The sequence below is a fragment of the Ambystoma mexicanum genome, chromosome 10, assembly GCF_040938575.1.
Source record: "Ambystoma mexicanum isolate Mex_15411 chromosome 10, UKY_AmexF1_1, whole genome shotgun sequence".
In the NCBI taxonomy this organism is placed as follows: domain Eukaryota; kingdom Metazoa; phylum Chordata; class Amphibia; order Caudata; family Ambystomatidae; genus Ambystoma; species Ambystoma mexicanum.
Genome location: NC_090932.1, coordinates 754,014,971 through 754,039,445, shown reverse-complemented (window position 1 = coordinate 754,039,445; position 24,475 = coordinate 754,014,971).

The following is a 24,475-nucleotide window of genomic DNA, read 5'->3' as shown; positions in this document are numbered from 1 at the left end:
ACTAGTGCCCTGTCAGTGAACCTAGCACGGTTAACAGGAGACCTAGACAGGCAGCTTGCACACGCACAGATGAAAATAACACATTTAAGGGCATTGTGTGATAAAGGCCAAATGTTGCCAGGATGAGGAGAAGTACCACCTTTAACGGCTGTTGACCTCACACCCCCGCCGAGTGTTGCAGGGGGCTCTACACCGTCCCCACCAGCGCCAATCCCAAAAGGTCAGGAACAAGAGTGGCAATCAGGCAAGTTCCTGTTTCATTTGAAGGGCAAACCTGTAAGAATAATATGACCTGCAACCCCAGATAGCCAGAGAGGGCAGGGGCAAGGAGAAAGGGAGTCAGAGGAAAATGTAGAGGAAGTATGGAGTGATCTAGATGAATACGTAGAAGGAGCGGCAGCGGCGGGTTCTCCGCTGCCATTCCGCTTTGACCAAGAGGAACATGCTGGTGAGTAAAACAAAGAAGGGAACGGTAAGTAAGAAAGGAGAAAAAGCAAAACTACAAATGCCTCTGATACACAATGGAGCCGGAAGGCCCCACTACATACCATGGGCACAGATGGACAAGAATAACTTGTTGAAACTCCTACCTCCACTTTCGGGTGGGGCGGGGAAGTGAATACACACATTTGAAAAGCACACAGCAGAGGTTCTTTTAGCTATAGGGGACATGAAGAGTGTGTTGGTGTCAGCTGTTGGTGATAAAGCAGACGCACTGTGGGTGAAGGCGGGGTTCCCGGGAGTGACTACAAATTGTGACCGCCGTGATGGATCAGCATTCAGTAACGTTAGAGTTCAAGTATGGGATGCATTGTGGAGAACGTTTCCAGACACTCCAGACTTACACTTAGTGATGCAATGCACAATGGGAGAGGAGGAGGAGCCTACGCCATTCATCCTCCGGTTGCAAGACCTCAGGGTACGTCGTGGGACCAATCTACTGCCTTGTTCTACTTTATAATTAAAAAAGGGCTCCCAAAGGAGGTACAGAAGGCCTTGGATAAAGTAGCTGGGATAGAAGCCAAGGGCTGGCCTGAGATTCAGAGCATAATTGTACACCAGTGTAGGAGGATCAAAGAAAGAGAAAAGGAGATAGCAGAGCGAAGGTTGGCATACAAGGCAAAGATAGTGCAAAATAAATGAGTGAAGGTTGCAGCGATGAATGCAACAACATCAACTGACAGACAGGGCGAAGGAGAAGAGGGTTAGGAAGTGCGCCAACAAGAATGGCTGCAACATGGGCTGCAAATGGGCAGGAGCAGTGGGACGTAGAGGTGCAGTATGGAGGGCCCTAATGGCAAGGGAGTCCTACAAGAGGATGAGGTCGGTACAGAGGACCAAGAGGGGCATTCGGAGGAATGGGAAACAGAGGATTTGGCGGGCCTGGGATGAGGGGGGGGACCACAAGGATCGTGTTGGAACTGCGGGAGGTGGGGGCATTATTCAAGAGAATGCAGAATGCGACCTATGGTTTATTATCAAGGACAGTCCCCCATGGGAAACGAAGAGCAGTATGGTCACCCACACCCAGGCAGTCCATATGGGTTACCGATGGGAGGGAATGGGCAGAATGAACAATGTTATAATGAGCCACAAATGCAACAAAGACAGCAACACCCACAAAAACCACAGCAGAGAGGTATGCCACCACAAATGGCGAGGTAGTACACTATGGCCAATGCAAACACTAATATTTTTGCAACTTCTACAAACGGCGCACCGGCACCTTTCTGCAGTGCAGTGGTGGTGGGAGACAATGTATTCCCTGTTCCAGAAACAGAGACATATGCAGATTAGGACAGCCCACAGAAAGCACTTGCGTGTCCAGTCCTATCCACCACCCTACATGCAGAAGAGGAACCACTAGTCGGGGCGGAGATAGGCAATAAACAATTCATCAAGCAGGGGTTCTCTGGGTCTATTTTAAAAGTTCCTTACACAAAAGATCTTGACATAACGGTGGGGGGAAAAACAGTGCGAGCACCCTTACTGTATCACAGAGACTCGCCAATAAATTTGTTGGGAAGAGATCTCCTAAGTAAATTCAACATGACAATCTCCTTTACTGACCTGGAATAGTTTGTTTCACCCCAGGAGTGTGCCCAGTGCGGGCCATGTTGATTATGACAAATGAAGTTGCGGTGCCCATTGACACGGATATGTTCATTTATGGTATCAGGGTGTTAGCCAAAGTGGTGCCAGAGATAACAAGAAAGGAGTGGAAGGTGACTTCAGATTTTGTTTTCCGACCAATTGTAAATACAGATATTGTGCCAGGAACAGTGCTGTCAATTGATCTAGAAGGGGTACAGGTTTCAAACAAATGTATTGCAGTGATAGGACTGGACACACATGGATGCGAGTGGAGAACAGTGTTGTGCATAGACCCAAACATACTGTTGCGCAACTTAACTGATGAGGAACTGTTCACTGACAATGAGAGTGATGGGGAAATTAGCGTACCATGTGACATCATGATTCAACACAGAGAGATACACAACCCTCTCATGGCCAGTGCTAATGTACCACCTAATATATTTGAGGAAGATATGGAAAAGGTCCAGCCAGGTATATGGACCACAAACCTCCATGATGTAGGGCTATTACAGGAAGTTACGCCAAACAGGATAAAATTAAAACCAGGTGCCATACCACCTAGAGTAAAACAATACCCACTATAAAGGGAAGCGGGGGGAAGGCATAAGAGAAACAATAAACACACTGTTAGAACAAGGAATAATAGTGCCATCAAATTCACTGTGCAACACAGCGATTTTTCCGATCAAAAAAGCGAAGGACGGGCTTGGAGGATGATCCAGGACCTACGCCCACTTAATGATGTCATACAGAAAGAGTTCCCATTAGTGCCTAACCCTGCATCAATATTGTGCAGCATTCCTAAAGAGGCCATGTGTTTCTCAGTAGTGGATTTGAAGAATGCTTTCTTCTCAATACCACTTAACCCAAGCTCCCGGTACCTCACAGCATTTACGCTAGGGGGGAACAGATACGAACATTGCAGGTTACCTCAAGGATATTGTGAGAGCCCCAGCATTTTCAATAGAATTTTTCATGAAGATCTTGGCAACATTGATGTAGAAAGCACGATAATACAGTATGTAGATGATTTACTCGTCTGTAGTAAAAGTGAAGAGCAGTGCATTGCAGACTCAATCACATTGTTAATTTTGTTGACCACAAAAGGGTACAAGGTGGACACGTGCAAACTACAATATTGCCTAGCAGAGGTACTATACTTGGGACAATAAATTTCAAAAGATGCCAAAAGAATACTACGAGACAAAGCAGCAGCCATACGCCACCTGATCATACCAAAAACAGTAAAAGATATGTAAAAATGTATCGGCATCTGTAATTACTGCAGCACATGGATACTTGACTATGCAGCATATACACACCCTTTGCTACAGGCACTGAAAGAAGCATAAAAGAATAATGTCCCATTAAAATGGACAGATGACATGATGACACAGTATTTCTGTCATGCATAAACGTTTAAATAGCATCTCACGTGCTTCTCATACGTCCAAAATCCCGAGGAGAAAACAACCAAATGAGGGGCATTGGACGGCGGGTTAGGTTCATACAAAGTCCTGCTTTCCGCGGCAACTGGAAACTGCCATGGAAGCTGGGCGATGCATTGCTGGGGAGACGCAAGGCTCAGTTGAGATCACGACGTTGATCACGTGATCCTGCTATTTAGCCCAGCCTCCTCAGTTTCTCAATGCTTCTGATTAAGCATTTTTTGACATTGTTTTCTAGTATTACGAGAACTTTTGGCTTTCTCGACCTTGGATATTGGAATCTACTTGGCTTTGGATTACCCCTGTCTGTTCAGGTATATACTTCTGTCTCGCTGGTTACAAACTTGTACTCTTGTCCCTGGATTCCGTCTTGGTCTCCCTTCGGTTTTTGTCTTTTGCCCGCATTGGTTTAAGACTCTGACAGAACTTGGTTAACCTTGGATTTTGCTTCCTTTTGTCTGCGTCCTGAATCTCAAGTCAATTCGTTCAAGTACTCTAATTTGCTCAGAACATTTAGCAGAAAGTTTATTGGAAAAGCATCTGCTGCGTCATGGGACAGCTTCTGCTGCACTGTGGGACAGCCTCCGCTGTGCCGCGGGACAGCCTTAGCTGCGTCGTGGGACAGCCTCTGCTGCCCTGCGGAACATCTTCAGCTTCGCCGTAGGACAGCCTCCGCTGCGCCGCGGAACAGCCTCAGCTTCGCCGCAGGACAGCCTCTGCTGCGCCGTGGGACAGCCTCCGCTGCACTGTGGGATTTAGAACAACGTACGCGGTCGTTTGGAGACCAGAGGTTGTCTGCACAGCTTCGCGGGAGTCAGAGCAACATCTGCTGCACATCAGGAACTGTAAACAGCATCTCCTGCAAAGGGGAACTCGTTCTACATTCGCGCTTTACAAGAAGGTAAAAGAAGGAGTTTTACTTCTCCACTGTGTTCTGACCAATCGACCAAAGTATACTCCTCTTCCTTCAAGTATTTCTTCACTGGGATTTCCCTGGTACGGTTGTGTCCTGTTACTCTTATCTACACTCTGCTCATCTGTTTACTGTGAATGGTAGAATCATAGAGATTGCTTCTTTTACAGGAAATTAATTGGAGACAGCTGTTAAGTTGATCGTGGTAGTTTTTTCAAAAAGCTTGTATTCTTACTAGTCAGGTTAGTCTGGGCACAGTATCTTACTATTGTCTTCAGCCTCATGTATAACAGATACTAATTGTGCTTAATTCTTTTTGCAGCCAAGGTGGTTTCGGGGGAAAACCAATGTTTCATTTACTTGATTCCTTTGGATATGCGTTGATACCATTCAGACGGATACATTAGTGGGAAGAATTCTTCTTCTAAACTACGGGGTCAAGTCTGTGAAGAGGAATTCTGACAATTTCAAACTGAAGGATCTCATTGCACACGCACCAGTTTTGGCAAACCCTGATTATGACCGGGAATTTTACTTAATCTCCCACTGCAATGGCATTTTAATGACCGCAGTATTGACACAGAAGACATCACTAGGTCACCAGCCATTGGCCTATTACAGCGGCACATTGGACTCAGTTATGCAGGGTCACTTCGCGTGCGAACAAGCTCTTGCTGCAGCATCCTTCGCAGTAGAAAAAAGCGCAACCATTGTAATGGGATGCTCAGTGACCCTATACGCAGAGCACTCCCTCTTTGCAATTCTGGAAAGGTCCAAATGAACACAGAGGGCAGCGACCTACGAGATGATAATCTCGAGCCCAAATAGTCATGTGGTCAGGTGCAAGACAGTGAACCCAGCCACATTCATCACAGAACCATGCACAGTTGAAGATATCCAGACACATGACTGTGCTACATATGAGGGAGAAGAAGATGATATTCCCAAAGCAATTGAAAATGCATTACAGGAGGGAGAAATATACTTTGTGGACGGTTCAGCATCGATAGAAAGTGAAACGGGAAAAACACGTGTGGGCGGCAGTTGTAAGAATGGAAGAAGAAGAATATGAGGTTATTGTACAGAAACGCCTCCCCTCTCACTACTCAGCTCAAGCAGCGGAATTGACAGCACTAATTGAAGCGCTGCGCACTGCTAAAGGATGTGCGGTCACAATATACTCTGACTCAGTATATGCTACAACAGCAGTACACTCAGGACTGTCACGATAGCGGCGAAGAGTGTCAGGAAATGGAATTGGGGCAAGCCTCGGCGAACGTACCATAGGAATTAGCTGTGAAAACTGAAGAAACTACATTTCCCAGTAGGCTGAGGGGGCGGGAGTAGTTCTTCCCTCCTCACGCCATTCGCCAGCTGGGGATAATTGAGACAGCAGCTGGGGGTAATTGAGACAGCTATTAAACCGTTGGCCACCCTTGCACTGGTGCTAATAATTGTTGATTATGCAGCACGGGCGGCCACGACATGTGGGAGCAGCAGGTGAAAATACGGCATGCTGATCTTCACGTGTACTCATTAAATCGGAAGGAAGCAGCGATGCCGTTCGAACTCTCGATTATGAGTAACGAGAACATTGCATTCTGTTTCGTGCCGTGGCGGTGAGAGCTTCCAGCTCACGGCAGCTGACTGCAGCATTTCAAGAGGTCCGGGTGCGCTTGTGAGCCGCCGGGACACACAGATAAGTGTTTTTCTTCTTATGGTTAAATGACACGGGAGTATCTGTGATTTTTTTAGCGGCTGGCTGCATTGAAGCTGGTCTGTTATGTCCACGAGCAAGGCTATTGATTTCCCTGGACATTTTTGTTAATATGTATCCCGCTATGTGTTCCGCAGTCCTTTCTTAGGAACTGAAACTCTTTGAAGTACAAGAGCATACTTTTCATTTACGTTCATTCAGTGTGGGCAGAGTTTTGTCACAGTCTCTGTGAAGTTCATGTGCCTGCTTTACTAAGGGCAGGGTTAGTTTCACGTTTGTCTACTGCTTTGCTAGCCCAATGGGCCATGTGTTCACGTTTATTCATCATGGAAGCAGCTTTCTTGTTTGTGTCATTCCGTTTGCTATTACTGTGGGGTCATGTCATTGTTATTTGTGGCCATCCTTCATGTTTGGTGTAATATGGAAAATCAGGTTTCAGGAGGAGGTTTAGGTATACTATGCATAATTCTGAAATAGGTGTAGGATCAGGAGTAGGTATTCAGAATTCAGGGTATTAGTAGGTTGTTATGAGGAACAATTGTGAATTTTATGTTATGTCCCCTTCTCTCCCTTGTCTATCCACCCCTTTTCCCTAATTCCTTCTTCCCCCCATTGGCTTCCACGTGGTTCGCTGTGATATTATATTCAAATGCCCGTGCCAACCACGGTGGGAGGGTCGATTCATTCGGCTTCTGTGGTTCGGGAGAGGAGGTCGATCCCCTATTATCCCTTATGGTTTTTGACAGAATTATCAGCCCCCTAATTGGGGTATTTGAACCACCCAGGTCAAATGGAGCCGAATCCTCCCTCATTAGCAGAGGTACTAAAAGCTTTACAGGATATCCAAGGGGAGTTAGCACATGCAAGGCAAGAGTCAGATAATCTAAAGGCTCAGGTACAAGGCTTAGTGGCACAGCGCACTCCCTTGGAGGGTGCTGGTCCCTCCACAGGGAGCGATACTGGAAGAATGTCCACGGTAATAGTTCAGACACCCAGTAATATACCGTTGGCAGCCCCAGAAAGATTTACTGGCGATCCCAAGAAATACATGACATTTTTAACACAATGTAGATTACATTTTTTGTGTAAACCCACAGCCTTTGAAACCATTCAGGCCAGAACTGCATTTGTAATTTCATATTTGACGGGAGATGCGGCCGCATGGGCCATGCCATTGGTACAAAAGGACAACCCTTTATTATATAATTGGGATGGTTTCTTGGGGGAATTTGGACGGTTATTTGACCGGAGAGAAGTTATATTGGCTCAAGATAAGGAATTGTTGGCCTTGGAACAAGGAACCGGTGATTTGGTATTTTATGTGACTCAGTTCAACAGACTAGTCATTGAGACAGATTGGCCTGAGAACAAACAGACAGTATTGTTTTACCAGGGATTGAGAGAGAAATTAAAAGATGCTATGGCTCAAGTAGAACCACAACCTACGCCATGCACCACAATGATTGATTTAGCACTGAGATTAGATCATCGTATCAATGAGTGAAAGGTAGATAAGAAAAGACCTGAGGCAATGCTTTTGTACGACTGGACAAGAGTAGGGGTATGAGAAGTAGTGAAGGTGAGCCGATGCAAATCGGGGGAGTAAGGGGCCCGTTGTCGGTGGCAGAGAAAGAGCAGCGCAAACTTAATAACTTATGTTTGTATTGTGGTCAACCAGGACATTATATACGGACCTGTCCTAATACTCAAAAAAAAGGAATGAGCAGTGAAGGGAACAAGGTGGAGTCGGGAAAAGGATTGGGCCGGCCGAAGTGGGGACTCCAGTGTCTGGCCCTATTTATAGTAGGTTCCCCAGTTGGGCAGTGAATACTGTAGCAAAGAATAACTCTCATGTGTACCTGTTGGTAACTTTACTATTCGCCTGTACAAAACAACTGGTGTCAGCCATGGTGGATTCAGGCGCCGCAGGGAATTTTATTGACATCAGTTTGGCCAAGAGATTGGGCTTACCCTTGAGGGATAAACTGCAGGTAGAAGGTGTACAGTCAGTAGATGGGTCTCCTTTGATTTCGGGTCCTATTTGTCAACAAACCCAACACATGCAGATGAGGTGTTGATCAGGTCATGTGGAAGAGATTGTGTTTGATCTGATAGCAGCACCTCAGTTTGGACTCATTTTAGGAATGCCTTGGTTGGTATTACATAATCCTAGTATTGACTGGGTCAAGAGGGAGGTGGTGTTTGAAAGTCAGAAGTGTAAAGAGCATTTGGAGGAAAAAATTGGTCCTGCGATGTGCTTAGCAGATCAGGTACCTGACATTCAAAGGATAGGAACGGTAGGTGCGGGTATTCCGGCACCATATGTAGAATTTGCTGGAGTGTTCGACAAAGGAAGAGCGGAAAGTTTGCCTCCTCATCGTTCATATGACTCTGTGATTGAGCTAGAACCTGGGGCCAAGTTACCATGTAGTCGTATTTATGCATTAACTGAGAAGGAGAACCAGCATCTTAGAGAATATTTGGATGAGATGTTGCAAAAAGGGTTTATTAGGCATTCTACTTCTCCAGTTTCATCACCTTTATTTTTTGTGCCAAAGAAAGAAGGAACACTCAGAACTTGCATTGATTATAGAGCTTTGAACAAGGTCACCATAAAGAATAGGTATCCATTACCATTAATTTCTGTATTACTGGACCAGGTAAAATCAGCAGTGATATACACTAAATTAGATTTAAGAGGGGCCTATCATTTAATTCGAGTTAAGGCAGGAGATGAGTGGAAGACTGCTTTCAGAACAAAGTTTGGATTGTTTGAATATTTGGTTATGCCTTTTGGGTTATGTAATGCCCCTGCAGCCTTTCAATATTTTATGCAGGAAGTATTGAGTGAGTTCCTGGACATATTCGTGATTGTATATATTGATGATATTTTGATTTATTCTTCTTCTGAGGCTCAACATCCGGGTCATGTAAGAGCAGTGTTGCAGAAATTGCAGGAATATGATTTGTGTGTAAAATTGGAAAAGTGTGAATTTAACACTAAAAAAGTGGAATTTTTGGGATTTATATTAACCCCCTTGGGCATAGTGATGGACCGAAAAAAGGTACAGGCAGTTCTGGAGTGGCCCGCTCCTCAATGTATTAAGGACATTCAGTCTTTTTTGGGATTTGCCAATTTTTACCGATGATTCATTTTGAATTTTTCACAACTCGTCTCGCCCATAACTAAACTGCTAAGGAAATCAGCAGGGTTCTGTTGGACTCCGGAGGCGGATAAGGCTTTCCAGGATATGAAAGAAGCCTTTACTTCTGTTCCGGTGTTGAGTCATCCGGACTCGGAAAAACCTTATTAAGTTGAGGCGGACGCCTCCAATGTTGCAGTAGGAGCAATATTGTCCCAACAAGATAAAGAGGGCATTTGGCATCCAGTGGCGTTCTATTCATGAAAACTTACCAATAGTGAGCAACATTACTCCATTACTGACAAAGAATTGTTAACAATAAGAACAGCATTTTTGGAATGGAGGCATTATTTGTTGGGGGCTAAACACCAGGTGATGGTCATCACAGATTATAAAAATCTGCAATACTTTAAGACGGCACATACCCTCAGTCCGAGGCAATTGCATTGGTCACAATACTTCAACGAATTTGATTTTATGGTGACTTTTAGACCAGGAAAGAAAAATGGAAAGGCTGACGCATTGTCCAGACAACAACATTCTGATAATATTGTGCCAGAGGTCAGAACAATCCTGCCGGTGGAAAGAGTGGTGGGAGCCATCACTACTAGTTTATTGCACCAACTAAAACAAGAGCTGAGGAAGCAAAAGCATAAACAATGGGGTAAGAGGGGATCAGTAGAAACTGTCAAAAATGGTCTCCCGTATTACGAAGGAAAATTGTATCTTTTAACTCCAGAATTGCAGACGAAAGCATTATATTGGTATCATAACTCGCCATTGGCAGGTCATCCAGGGGGTAAAAAGACACAGGAAATGTTGGAAAGGTACTTTTGGTGGCCCACATTACAACAGGATACCCTAAAATACATTCAAAGATGTGAGACTTGCCTACGTAGTAAAATGGATCATGTAAAGAAAGCAGGATTATTGCAACCATTGCCCACCCCAGAAAAGGTTTGGTCTAGTATTTCCATGGATTTCATAACTGACCTGCCCCGGAGGACAAGTATGATACTTTTTGGGTAGTAATAGATTATCTGCCCAAATAAGCCCATTTTATACCTTGCCGGGGAATACCTGGAGCTGGGGAATTAGCTACATTATTTCTTCAGCACATTGTCAGATTAAATGGGTTACCTCAATGTCTTGTTTCGGACCGAGGTCCGCAATTTACCTCTAAATTTTGGAGGGCCTTTTTTAAATGTTGGGAATTGATTGTGCATTGTCCACAAGCTATCACCCCCAGACCGATGGACAAACAGAGCGCGTAAACCAAACTTTGTAACAGTATTTACGTTGCTATTTGCATGAGGGAATGGACTCATGGGTGCAAGCTTTGTGGTTAGCAGAGTTCACTTACAACAATACAGAACATGCTTCTCTGGGCATTGCCCCTAACGAACGTTTATATGGGCAAGTACAGACTATGTTACCTGAACATTTACTGGATGTGGAAACATTTCCGGTATTACAGGAAAGAAAGGAATGGCTAATGATGGTTAGAAAGATAGCTAGAGCTAACTTGCAAAAAGCAAAAGAGTAAAAAAAGACATGTGGCCCCTTGCTACACTGTTGGGGATAAAGTCTGGCTATCCACACGTAATTTACCCTTAGTGGGGTCGCGTAAATTTGCTCCCAGATTCATTGGCCTTTATGGAATTGTGAAATGTGTGTCATCAGTGGCTGTTAAATTGAGATTGCCTACTACATTAAAGATACATCCTGTGTTTCATGTATCTCTTCTTAAACCCGCAGTTCCTGGAACCCGTGTGAAGAGACCTCCAGCTATCAGCAAGGAAGGGCAAATGGAATATGAAGTTCAGAAAATCCTGGATTCCAAACGTAGGCAACAGAGACTATGGTACTTGATCAAATGGTCTGGGTATGGCCTCTAGGACTGCTCGTGGGAACCGACTAGTTCGGTTCATGCCCCACGGTTGGTGAAGCAATTCCATGCATGTTTTCCTGAAAAAGCAGGCCCTGGAAGGGCCCCTGGGAGAGGAGGTACTGTCAGGAAATGGAATTGGGGCAAGCCTCGGCGACCGTACCATAGGAATTAGCTGTGAAAGCTGAAGAAACTACATTTCCCAGTAGGCTGAGTTCTTCCCTCCTCGTGCCATTCGCCAGCTGGGGATAATTGAGACAGCAGCTGGGGGTAATTGAGACAGCTATTAAACCGTTGGCCGCCCGTGCTGCATAATCAACAGAGGGTTTTGAAGGGCAGATGGTTCACCAGTACAACATGCTGCATTACTAAATGAACTAATAGAAGCTATAGCAGTACCGTCAGTTGTAGCTCTGGTGAAGTGCCAAGCACATACCAACAACACAGACGCAATCTCATTGGGGAACGTGGCAGCAGACGCAGCAGCAAAAGACGCTGCGTATTTCAAAATACCACAAGCAATAGAATGCATTGTAAAAACACCAAGAACAGATGCATTAGAATAAGGATACAGTCACACACCAATTGCCCAAATAATCGAGCTACAAAAATGTGCACCTGCAGAAGAACAAGACTTGTGGGGAAAAGAGCATGCAAACAGTCACCAACAGACCTCATAGGGAGACAGGAATTAACAGGAAAGGTATTGATGCCAGTGGAATTATTATTATTAACACAATTTTAGTTAGTGATAGAGTAGTTAATAGAGTCAACAAGTATTATAATTATGAGTGCGGCATAAAGTATTCAATAATACTGTTTTCTGCAATGTTATTTTTTATGGCATGGTACTATACTGTCAGGGTAATTCATGGAATAAATGTGCACCGAAAAGGGGAACACAAGCGTGAAAAAACGTAGCGCATGCGTGCCAAAGCCGCGAACGCAGCTGTTCGTCGATTCATGGAATGCGCTGCACGTGTAAACCCTGGGATGTACGCCAAATCTGTGGGTGGCGCACGCAGGTGCACACGTCACCAAACGCTGTGCGCGAAGTGCACAGGGAAAGCGCACAATGTGTAGCGCACACAAGAAAAGTGGGTGGAACACGGGGTGGAACACGTGGAATGGGGAACAACGCGTGACAATGTGGGCATTATGGGGGAAGTACAGGAGGTAAATGCTCGCAACGCCCACAAGCGCGCTAACAACACGTATTCATGGAATCGAACAGGGGAAACCTGTGCGCCAAAAAAGACGTGCTAATCCGGAAACACGTACGCCAGCAGGAAACAGGCGTAAGCAGCCCCGTGCAGCATAAAAGTACGCGCAAACAACAAACAAGCTCATACGCTACGATGAATTTACCGTTCCTCGCAGCCATGATCATGGGACACCGCAGGATGAGGAGGAGAGCCAGGCCCCGCATTTTGTTACCCAGGATGCCTGATGACCAGGTGTATGGGAGGTACAGGTTTCCACTGCTAATAGTGTGAGGGGTGGGAGGATGACCTCACATCACCCACCCTGTGCTCCCAAGCACTGAGCCCCTTGGAAAAGGTGCTCAATGTACTGCACTTCTTGGCTACTGGGACTTTTCAGCAGACAAGTGCCATAGTTGGGGGTGTCTCACAGGCCACGCAGTCACGCTGCCTACACCAGGTGTTGGCGATCATGACTGCACGCCCCTCAGTCCGCAGGCACATATACATGCCCAGAACACCTGCAGAAAGGCAGGCCGTCGTTCAGGACTTTTACAGGGTGGCACACTTCCGCAAACTGCTTGGTGCCATTGATTGCACCCATGTGGCTCTCCGTCCTTCCAGGGCCACTGAGCACATCTATTGAAACCGCAAGCACTGGCATTCCATCAACGTGCAGGTTGTATGTGATGCCAAGTGAATCATCACCTCAGTATATGCCAACTATCCGGGGTCCAACCATGATAGTTTTATATTCCGAATGTCACCCCTAAACCGGGACCTGGAACCTGGGAGGCATGGCGACACATGGCTAATTGGTGAGTATAAATGCCTCTGCACATGCATGCATGTCAGACACTGAGAAATGGGAAAACCCAACTAATGACAACCATCATAACCTCCCCAGAGGACAGTGCCTACCCTCTGAGCACCTACATGATGACGCCCATACGGAACCCCACCATACCACCCGAGGTAAGATACAACACAGCCCATATTGCAACCCGGGGCACAGTGGAGCGCACATTCGGAGTGCAGAAGTCACGCTTTCGCTCCCTTGACCGCTCTGGTGGGCAGCTGCTATATGCGCCCCCAGTTGTGTGCAGGATCATAGTGGCAGCATGTGTCCCGCACAATGTTGCAACCCGGCGGGGCGTTCCGGTGAACATGGTGGTGCCACCACATCCCCGACCACATGCACGGCCACTGTGCATGGGAAGTGAAAGGGCACATGGTGAGGCAGCCCGTACCCAGCTTGTAGCAAATTTCTTCATCTAATATCCCACCCCTGCGGAGTGCACACAGGCCTGGCACATACCAGCTGACAAGTTATGATGAAGACAAAAGGGAAAGTCAATTGTCACAACCATACCACCCTGAGATTGTTTAGCTGGAAGTGCTACATTGTGTGCATCCCTAGCTACTTAAACACACCCAATGCTGTGTGAGTAAAAGTCACACATTCATGCAGCATGAAGGACTACCACATAGCAAAATGCTACATCCAAATAATGGCATGTCACCCTCCCTAACCCCATCTCAGCTACCCAACACACCATGGCATGGCATGCTTTGTGAAAGCAACCAAATGAATGCATAACACATGACACAAGTGTCACAAAGTGCACCGTCCCAAATGGAATCAGGCCAGAGACAATTTCCTCTCACTAATGAAACTAAAAACAGCACACATGAACAAATACTTACCAGCAAGACAAAACATCTGTACAGGATGCAACAGTGGCAACATACGACAGTAAAAAATGAGCGTAGTGCAAGTGTCACAACCTGACAAAGGCAGCACATCGACCCCATCTGCAGTGGAGACGGGCTTGTCAAGACATGAAGAAGTAACATGTATATATGTAAAAAGTCCTGTATGTAAAACCATATACAAATCCACCATGCAGTGGAGAAATGAACACCAATCCCCACTAGGGATGTATACACAGTTTGGACTACAGACTGCGCACACAACTTATGGGAGCCCAATGCCTCTGTGTAAGTTACTGTCACTTGGTCACACCCTTTGCGAGACCATGGAAAGGTGAAGCAGGAGGGGTGTGTGTGTCAGGAACTCAAGTATCTAACCTAAAGACAGGACAAGCCTGCATGTGCCCAGCTGGAATACACAGTCGATGCTTACGGGAGCCACACAAAGCAACACACTGTAACATGACTTCACAATCTGAAAGAAAATGGTTATGAACAAAAAAGTAAAAGCAAATTAAATAAATGAAAATAAAAAGTAAATGTAAAATAAACCAAATAAATAAAATAATAAAAGTAAAATCAGAATAGAATTTAACTAAAAAAAATCTATTAAAATTAAAATAACAAATTACAAATGAAAATAAAATGAAAATAATAAATAAAAAAAAGAAGATGAAAAATACATAAGAAATTAATGAAATACTATTTTCATTTTGCAATTCGGAATGAAATATGAAAAAACCAAAAGAAAATGTTTAAAAAAAAAATAAAATCAAAAATGGCCATGTGTCGACCGGGGGGGGCACCCTGGAGGGAGGAGGTACAGGGTGCACCCCAACACCCACATGCGTGGATGTTGAGAAAAAAAAAAAACCTCCATGGGCTCATGGCCTGCACGGCTACCCTACAGTGGGAGAACTGCTGTTGCTGTCATCACCCTCTGGGGGTACATTAGAAGGTGGGCATGATATGGGAGGCAGACCACGCAAAGCCCTGGAATGCTCTTCCATGGCAGCAAGCATGCGGGTCTGAAAGGTTTGGTTCTGCAGGATGATAGTACGGAGATCCCTATGCAGAACCTCACGGGTGGTACGCATTTCTGCCTGCAAGGCTTTGCGTGATGCCCGTATCTCTGTCGGAATAGAAACAATATTGTGCCTCCCATTGTAACAATTGTATGTGTATTGGCCTACGCCAAGTTTTCTAAACATCATGTGCGAACAAACTCCACGGCAAGGTCTTGACCTTAGAGAAAGTAATGTAAGTCGCCATCTTGGATTGAGCCGCCATTTTAGGTTCTCTTGTTATGTAGAAGTCACCCTGAACATCAAAATGGAGGCCAAATGACATTCTGAGTAAAACTCTGGCCGTTGTGACCTCTGTGCAACTGAATAATTAATATGCCTGCAGGCCACTTGTCGGGGTCGCGAACTGAGACCTTGTCCTACCGTTGACCTGTATGTAAATGTACAACTATATCAGTGAAACTAATCGAAATGTATATATTAAAGGATTGACCTGGCAAGGAACCCAAAGACCTGTTTCGCAGAATGGTTAACCCACAAAAGGGTTGGCTCAGGGCTAAACAGATTGTATAAAAAAGCCCGGATATTCCAATGTGCGGTCTCTCACTAACACATCGAACCCTCGTTGAAGTTCGTTATGTTACTCTGAGAGCCGAATAGCTATCCGTTTGTCAATTGACTTGGTAACTGTTGTAGATTTTTAAATAAAGCACTTGTATGTTTCTTTGTAACCTGGGTTGGTGTGTTTCTTTTCGGGCTTCCCGGCCTCATATTATTTTTCTGATTTCACAGTTGGCGCCCGAATAGGGACCCTCAAGATTGATGCCGGATCATTGAAGGATTGACGCAGACTATCGAACCGGGATTGGACGGTGTGATACTGCGGGCCTGACCAAATGAGACGCGATACCTCGGCAGCGCTGCACGATCCGATCCTTGGACGATAGTCGTGTGGTCTGACATGGCATCTTGACGAGGGTCCATTTTTGAGGCGGGCAGATTTGTCGAAACCACCAAACACAAGGTAAAATTTGTTAGGTAAGTTCTTTGGTAAACCGTACGGTCCTCCTTAGGTTTGGTCAGGTGTAGTAGTGACCCAACTCTTAATTTAACCCTGACAATTTGAATTTGGCATATTGTATCTGCAGACACAATTATTGACCAGGTAACACCAATTTTTTGTGAAATGCCTGGGAAATTGTCTAGCTGCTTTAGGGCTCTGTTCCGCAGCGATCGACAATCTTTGGAATTTAGCTGCCCGGCACCACAGGAGGGGTCGCCGGCGTGTACTATGTACTGTAAGCATAGCATTGGAAGTATAGTATTTAATGATATTTGGCACAGACAAACCAGACATGCCTCCGAATTTCAGTGGCCAATCAATGGTAGTTTCGAGATCCCCCGTATTGAATACCTATAATCGGTCTTGCTAAAGAAGAAGGCCAGACCTGCAGCATTTGATGTTTTGCAGAATTGGAAAAAAGAAGCGTTGCAGCAGCTTAAAAGTAGGGATAAACATGCAAGCCGTCATAAAACAAATGCCGAAAAGGCGTTGTTATATGATAAGGAAAAACATTCAGAGTCAGTCAAAAATATGGATAGGGCTTTCTCACTCGGTATCCAGAAAATCTATCCCTCTAAAGATTTCCATGTTTCTGAAGAATTTATTGAAAAATTGTTAAACGAATGCAGGCCTGGTGCCTCTGCGCCACCTACGTATGATCCTCTCCCTGGTGCTCTGCCCATTCTTGCTGTTATTCCTGCTGTTATTCCTGTTCCCCCTGTACAACCTACTGTTCCTATTCCTCCAGTTGTTGTTCCTCCACCTATTCTACCACCCCTTCCTCTTGCACTGATAGTTGCACCCCCATTGAATTTGCCCGCACCTCCGCTCCCAAGTAGTTCTGTACTGACTGAAGTTGATCAGGGTGCGGGGTCAAAGATTGTTACTCGAAATACTGTCTCTGCAGAAAAGAAACGGGAATTATTTGCATGGGCAAAGCATTGTATGGAGAGAGGTGATCAAGCTGACATTCTCTCCACATTATCAAATATGGGCAATTTTCCCAAGAAAAATGTTTTCACTGAAGGTTTGGGGACTCATTTATGTGTAATGTGGGGTAGATTACATAATACGGATCTCCCACAAGGGTTGAGGGATCTAAACACTTTAGCGCTTTCGAGGGACACAGAGGAGAAAGTACATGGTCATGTTGAGAGGTTATTTAAGTATAGGAGGGACTTAGAAAGATTACGGGATGAGGATGGTGAAGACGACAGTAGGTATGTACAGAAACGGTTCCTTCCGTGTCGTAGATCGGCATCTGAGGAAATACGAATTTGTACCAAAGATGTGATTCGATGGATTTCGGATTCATCGATACCGCCGGATGAAGTATATGACACATATAGTCACTATACAGTAGAAATGCAGAGGAAGGTGATTCAGGTAATGGTACAGTATCTACAGGATGAATGTGTAAGGAAAAAGGTTAGTTGTCCTATAGAGTTATTGGGTATTTGTAAAAGGGCTTTTTTGCCCGACACTTCTTCGACTGCCTTAGCGCTCGACCTGGCTCTGTTGCTCAGTAAGCGGTCGGAGTTACCTATATCTCAGTTGCCAATGAGAGAGGTTCCTCCGACATTTGTCCCAAAGGTTGAGATTCCCGCTAACGCTGGGACAGGTGCACCCGCTGTGGACATCCCTGCACATTATGTATCGCAATTTGTTCACGTCCCGTTTTCGCGACAGGAAGTGAACACTATTAGACAATCAATTCCCTATATTAGGAAAATTCCGACTGGATTCTACAAAGAGATGGAGTCCGTTTTGCAGTCCTCTGTGTTCACCTTAAGTGATATTGACTTGCTATTCCCTGTACTCCTGCCCGTAGATTTATGGAAGCAGGTTCGAACAATAGACGATGTACCAGGGTTGGGAGATACGTGGGCTAACATGACTAGGTTTGATGGGGAAAGAACAGCTGGTGAGAAACCACCTCAGGTAATACTCACTTTGCCTGATAGAATTGTCGCAAAATTGAAAACCATAATTCCTGAGAAAATAATTATTTAGGACAATCTTACGGCCGGTGTTCGAGGAAAAACTAAAGTTGCAACCACATTTTTTAATCGATTCGAACAGGTATTCTCTGACTTCAGTGGACAGGATTTGGGCACAGAGTCTGGGAAAAGGTTGTTTGTGTACAAATTTGTACGTGGATTGTTGCCCGACATCCAGTCACAGATTATGTCCTCTGAGAGCGCTTGGCAGGCGAAATTCCAATCTGAAGTTTTAGACATGGCTCAGTATTATGAGAACCGTGTTAATAATGAAAAAGAGAAAATAGAGAAGAGGAAAGGAGATTTGAAGACTAAAGTATTGTTACAACAAATTGTTAGAAATCCCAGAGGAGGTAATTCACAGACCAGAGGTCAGTATGTTCCAAAAGGGAACGTTCCCTTGGGTCCTGTGAATGTTAATCAATGTGCCTATTGCCGCCAGGAAGGTCATTGGCGTGCACAGTGCCCCGTCCTTCGACAATGGTCAACAACACATTTGAGAGTATGAGTAGACGACCTAGAGGTCGCCCCGGAGTGGGGGGGCCCTGATAGAGGTCAGTTCTCGCAAGATCCTCAGCAACCTTTTTCACCGGAAAATCAGACTTCGAGTGTGGACATGAGAAATATATTTGATCACCCTTCTGCTGCCTACCTTTCTGAAGAGCTTCCTTCCAACAACATTTTATTTCGTTAGGATTGCCCGAAGCAGGGTTTGGAACCTTCACCTATTCCCGTTAATCAGAAAGGTCCCTACGTTGAATTGTTAGTGGGGAATAGGAAACATCAGTTTTTGATAGACACTGGAGCACAGAAGTGCTCCATTGATCATTCCCGGGTTCCAAACATTCCACTGTCAGGGCAAACTAATGTTTCTGTAGGGTTTTCTGGCATACCAATTGCTTGCCCGGTTTCTTCGCCGGTGCCTGTTTCTCTGGGTCCCTTCACGGACCACTGTCCCTTCCTCTTGACTTCAAACTGTGGAGAGAATTTGCTGGGGTTAAATCTGTTGAAGAAACTAAATGCAGTAATTCATTGTTCCTCTGACGGAGTGCGATTGACGGTTTCACCACAGCAACTTCCCAGTTGTCAGTTTTTGACTCAACCATTGCCTCCTGAGCTTAGCGTTGTCCCGGAATGTTTGTGGGCGGTTGACGACAATGATGTCGGGGTACTACAGGTTGAACCCGTTAAAATAGTTATGAAACATGGAGTTAAACTACCATGCATTCCGCAATATAAAATATCAGTTGAGGGCGAGTGTGCTTTGAAGTGCATTGTCTCTGATTTTGTGCATCGAGGAGTGATTGAAGAGATTGCAGGTAGCTTATGTAACAGCCCGATTTTACCCGTATACAAGAAAGGGGACAATGCAATCCCATTCCGTTTCATAATTGATCTACGCGCTATTAACAAAGTTGTCGCCCCACAATTTCCAATTGTGCCTGATGTGACAACGATACTAACGATGATCCCTGCTACAGCTACGCACTTTAGTGTTGTGGATCTGAAGAATGCTTTCTTCAGTATTCCTATACACAAGGAGAGTAGATATTTGTTCGCGTTCACCTTGGGGGGACGTTCGTTCACATTTACTCGTGCACCTCAAGGTTATACTGAAAGTCCAAGCATTTATAGTAGGGCTTTGAAAGAGCAGCTTGATACCCTTGAATTGCCACCTACTTGTACACTGCTTCAGTATGTCGATGACTTGCTTTTAGCTGCAGATTCTGAAAGTGCTTGTAAAGAAGGCACTGTATTGTTGCTTATTCATTTGCTTATTCATTTGGCTGAAAACGGTCATAAAGCTTCGCTTAAAAAATTTCAATATTGTTGTCAGGAGGTCGCCTATTTAGGCTATGGCCCTCATTACGACCCAGGCGGTAAGTTACCGCCTAGGTCGTACCCTTACCACCATGGCGTAAACTACGTTTACGCCATGGTGGTTGGCGGATTTACCGCCCCATTCCAAGGTGAGTGGGGCGGTAAATCCCCATTTCCCATTTTACCCTTCCCCATTCCCATTTTTGCCCCATAGGGCATATACGCCACCGTAAATTACGGTGGCGTAATTAGCACCAAGGTCCCTTTGCGGCATGGGTTTTAACGCCTGCAAAAAGCAGGCGTTAAAATCACCATCCCGCAAAGCGACCTTGGAATCAGGCGTTAAGGGTCGGCGCCGTTTACGGCGCCGTAAACCCCTTAACGCCTGGGTCCTAATGAGGGCCTATCTCCTGTCAAAGGAGGGGAGTAGACTGACACCTGAAAGAATAAAACACATTTCTGGCATGTCTGTTCCAAATACACAGAAGGAAGTCAGAGCATTAATAGGTATGGCTTCTTACTGTAGGCTATGGATCCTGAACTAGTGATAAAAGCGATGTTGGCCTTGACGAAGAAGGGCATTTCTTCACTGCTGCCATGGAAATCGGAACATCAACGATCATTGGAGCTTCTCAAAACTGCGTTATGCTCTGTACCCGTTCTGGGTACTCCAAATTGCAATAAGGCCTTTGTGTTGTTTGTGCATGAATTTGATGGATGTGCTTTGGCTGTGTTAACACAGGAACCCGGAGGGAAGAATAGACCGTGCAGCTACTACTCTTTCGCCCTTGATCCTGTCGCATGCGCTTTGCCAAGATGTTTGCGAGCTGTCGCTGCTGCTGCCGCGTCTGTAAAACAGAGTGAGGGAATGGTCCTAGGCCATGATTTAATCCTGATGGTATCTCACTCTGTAGATGTCCTATTGAATAAAACCCAAACGCAACACCTCACCTCTGCACGGCTGACGAGGTATGAATTAACTCTGTTTGCCCCTCACATCCAAATTAAGAGGTGTTGTGTTCTTAATCCGGCTGAACTCCTACCTTTCCCGCAAAATACTGTTTGCGGTAACGAAGAATCACATGACTGCCTGTATACTACTGAACAGGAAACGAAGGGCAGGATAGACCTTATAGATACTCCTTTGGGCAATGCGGAAGGGGAGCTGTTTTGTGATGGCTCCTGCTTCAAACTCCAAGATGGTACATCTACAGCTGCCTATGCAGTTACTACATTGAGTACGGTTGTTGAAACTAAGAGGATTCCGCATAACTCTGCGCAGGCCGCAGAGATTATAGCGTTGACCTGAGCTTGTGAACTCTCCGAAGAGCATGCAGTAAACATATATACTGATAGCCAGTACGCCTTTGGGGTGGCTCACAACTTTGGGAGGCTCTGGTCGGAAAGAGGGTTCCTAACCTCACATGGGACCAAGATTCAGCATGGCCCCCTGATAGTGCAATTGCTCTCGGCACTCTCACTCCCTAGTCAGTTAGCGATCATTTAATGTGCAGCACATCGTAAGGTCATAGATGATGTGGGAAAAGGGAACGCTTTTGCTGACAAGATAGCCAGGCAAACGGCCACAGACCTTAGCACAGACATGTATGCTCTAAGAGAAACAAAAGATGCCTATGTAATGGATGAGGGTATTGGTTCTGTGTGAGATATCCAAGCTGATGCCACAATAGAAGAATCTAAAAGGTGGGCCGAAGGGATGGGGAAACTAGATGATGATGGGTGTTGGGTGGATACATCTGAAGGGAAATGGTTGCTCCCTGATTCATATGTGCTGGCGATGGTTATGATGGCACACGGTCCTACGCATGTGTGTGCTCAGCAGATCATGAAAATGTTAGAACAATTCTGGGTGAATGATAAAATTTTGAAGATCGCACAGCGCTATGTTCAAAGTTGTATGATTTGCTTACAGCACAATGTGGGGAAGGGGACAGTAACTCCAAGGGGTAGTTTTGGGCCTCCTTCTGTTCCCTTCGAGGTCATCCACTTTGATTTTATTGAGATGGAACGGTGTAACAATCTAAAATATGTTCTTGTGATCATTTGTGCTTTTAGTAAATGGGTTGAGGCTTTCCCCGTTAAGGATGCTACTGCCATGACCACTGCAAACACTATGGTAAAGGAATTCTTTCCACGATTTGGGCTGCCAAGGGTAATTTGGTGGGACAACGGTCCCCATTTTGTTGCAGCAGTAATTTTGCAGATATGCACAGCTTTACACATTGAAAAGCGATTTCACTCGGCTAGACATCCTCAAAGTGCTGGGTTGGTAGAGAGACATAACGGTATCCTGAAGAATAAACTTGCTAAAACATGCACCGGCACCAAACTGAAATGGCCGGACGCCTTAACTATTGTATTGTTAGCCATGCGTGCAACAACTCAAACTAAGACTGGGCTCTCTCCATTTGAGGTAGTGATGGGGAGACCTGCTAATATTTGGGGTCTTCCGAAGCCCAAAGCTCTGAGGGAGGTTGAAAATGTATTGCTTGTAGACTACTGTAATCAGTTGACTAAAAATCTGTATCTTATTTATCATCAGGTTCAATCAGATTTACCTGTACGGTTTACGGGCCCAGGACACAATATTCAGCCTGGAAGTTGGGTCCTGGTGAAGACCTACGAAAGGTCTTCCTGCCTCGCGCCTCGCTGGCGGGGACCCTATCAGGTGCTGTTGGTCACCCAGACAGCAGTGCGGGTGGCTGGAAAGAAGCATTGGATCCACGCGACGCATGTCAAGAAACTTCCTCACCCGACGCCACATGTTACAGAAGAAGCAGAACCCCTCGCTGATGCTACAATCTCAGATCCTGGAGTAGCAAAAAGCGCTGTGAGTGTGTCGGAGAATCTCTCTGAGCTCGTGGAGCTTGGGGAACAGTCCATTTCGTCTCCACACTCTTTGGAAAGGTTGCTTCCGGAGAACGTTGTTTCAAGTTCTGCGACTTCCGCCGCCTCCGATACGTTGCTTCCCTCAGGAAGTGACGTTACCTTATTTTCGGATCAAACAGTACCGGGAACCACCAGGTACGACCTTCGACGAAGAAAATAGAACTACGGCACGGTTTTTGCCTGTGCGTCTGGAAAGAAAGAGTCATTGAGAGTTTTGTTCTTGCAAAAGAAAGTTTTTGAAAAAGAAAAAGGGGATTCTGCTGGCTAGGGTTGGGGAAGGACTAAGAAGTCGCACGACCGTAGTGTCGCCAGCAACGAACATTGGGGTCGTTGATTGAAAAAACTACGATGCCTGCCACCTCCACCGCTGCTGCTCGCATTGGACTCGTGAATAAGGGGGTGACCAACTCGGACAATGAACAATGTGCCTGGGCCCCGAAAACGTATTGCTGTGTTGTGTTAATAGTAATTGGAATTTGTATAGTTACTGCCGTGGGACTCTGGTACTTCGAAGAAATGTATCCTCTAGAGCCTCTTCTGCCAATTGAAATTGTACCTACTGCTTTGACTCCCTCTGTACACCTTCATACTTTGTCACCTAGGGACTCCCAGCATAGATGAAAGTACCATAATAACACTTTAATGATAATAATGAATTCAACACATGCCATTTTTAATAAGAGTAATTGCTGGATTTGCACCCATTTACCGCAACATGACAATAAGGGGCTAGGATGGTATATTCACCCTTTACCTTTAACGACTGCTTGCTATGCCTCTCTTAGAGCACTATTCTTTGGCCGTTGGAACGACAGCATCTCAGGAAACTTTGATGGAACTAATTTAAATGATTTTGAGAAACGTGAATTGACTCCCCTAGGATGCGCTTTTTGCAAATAGAAGTAAACCTAATGTTGCATCTATTAGGCCATCTGATAAACTGTCTCTTCCCTTCCAAACTCTAATTTCCTTTAAAATGACTCCGATAGGCAATAAGAACGCTGTGCCTCCTTCCTACTCTATTAACCATAGCCCCGATTCTGTCACCTTTTGTATACAAAGAAATGGCACTCGGTCAATGGGAGATTTTGAAGGTTGTGTGAACATTGTAAATTTGACCGGGGAGAACAGCCCTCTATATGTAGGGGGCCTGTCTATTTCGTTTGTGGTAGTTCAGCATTTCCCTGGTTGCCCAAGGATTGACAGGGAACCTGTTATTTAGGAATCCTGTTACCTGGGGTATTCATAGCTAGCACATTGGAAGTTTCTAAGGCTCGCCCACGGCGGGACGAGAATGGAGATACCCCTGGGCAAATATTGGGAGATATAACAAAATCAGTTGTGCCATTTTGGGGACAGATAGCAAATTCTGAAAATATTAGGGGGCTAGCAAGAGTACTGGAGAGAACCATTAACCGGACCACGGATATATACTCTACAATATGACACTGGAACAGAAAGCAATAAGATTGGTAGTGCTCCAAAACCGGATGGCATAGGATGTCATTCTGGCAGAACGTGGTGGAGTATGTAAA